We start from the raw sequence: 1177 nt of genomic DNA, 5'->3' as shown, positions 1-1177 counted from the left end.
GATATCTGATATCTGTAGTTTGGTGATAAGCTTCTGGTTAGCTTTGACCAGTTGGGAGAGGAGCAACGCTGCGCATAATTCCAAGCGGGGTATCGTTAGTGGTTTGAGTGGAGCAACTTTGGTTTTAGAATGCAATAGGCTACATCCGGTAGTTTTGTTTTCACATTCGACTCTTAGATACAATACCGAGCACATGCCTTTCTGAGAAGAGTCTGAAAAACCTATGAGTTGGACGGATATGTACGTACTGAGGATATAGCGAGGGATATTTATTTGTGACATAAGTGGAAGTTCTTTCACAAATTTATCCCAAACAATGTGTAGATGTTTTGGGAGTGGATCGTCCCAGTCTAATTTTCCAACCCATATTTGCTGAAGCAAGTGTTTTAGTGTGAAGATAACTGGACTGATGAAACCGTTGACATCATACAATCGGGCAACTTGAGATAAGACATTTCGTTTGGTCGGAGTTTTATTTACAGGGGCAATAGCGTAGTGAAAACAATCCGTGGAAGGGTCCCATTCAAGTCCTAGTACTTTTATGGAGTGAATGGATCCAAGGGGATGTGGTCTTTCTCTGTGGTCAGAAGGGATGGTGTTGAGAACGGAAACACTTGAACTAGCCCATTTGTGAAGTTCGAAACCACCAGATACGCAGAGTTGATTGAGTTCATCAAACAATTGAAGGGCTGCGTGTTCCGAAGAGGCACCACAGACGATGTCATCGATGTAGCAGGACGAGTTTAGCACTTCTGCAGCAATGGGGTAGTTAGGACCTTCGTCGATAACTAGTTGCTTCAAAGTTCGAAGGGCGATGAAAGGGCTTGATGAGAGACCAAAAGTTAATCGTTGAAGTTCCCATTCTTGGACAGGGCCAGAAGGGTCAGAACGCCAAAACAAATGTTGGTATTTGCGGTCAGAAGGAGCAACTTTTATGGCTCGATACATTTTTTTTATATCGCATGTCAGAGCGATGGGGTGCAATCGAAACATAGAGATAACAGTTCCGATGTCGGCTTGGAGCTTGGGTCCAGTCAACAGCAATTTATTAAGAGACTGATTCGTGTCACTTACTTCAGAGGCGTTAAAGACAACTCGGAGAGGTGAAGATGAAGATGATTCTTTTACAACTCCGTGATGTGTGAGGACATATGGAGAGGGCTGAGGGGCGAGACAC

The sequence above is a fragment of the Homalodisca vitripennis genome, chromosome 5 (genome assembly GCF_021130785.1).
Source record: "Homalodisca vitripennis isolate AUS2020 chromosome 5, UT_GWSS_2.1, whole genome shotgun sequence".
NCBI lineage: Eukaryota > Metazoa > Arthropoda > Insecta > Hemiptera > Cicadellidae > Homalodisca > Homalodisca vitripennis.
This window is presented reverse-complemented; position numbering follows the sequence as displayed.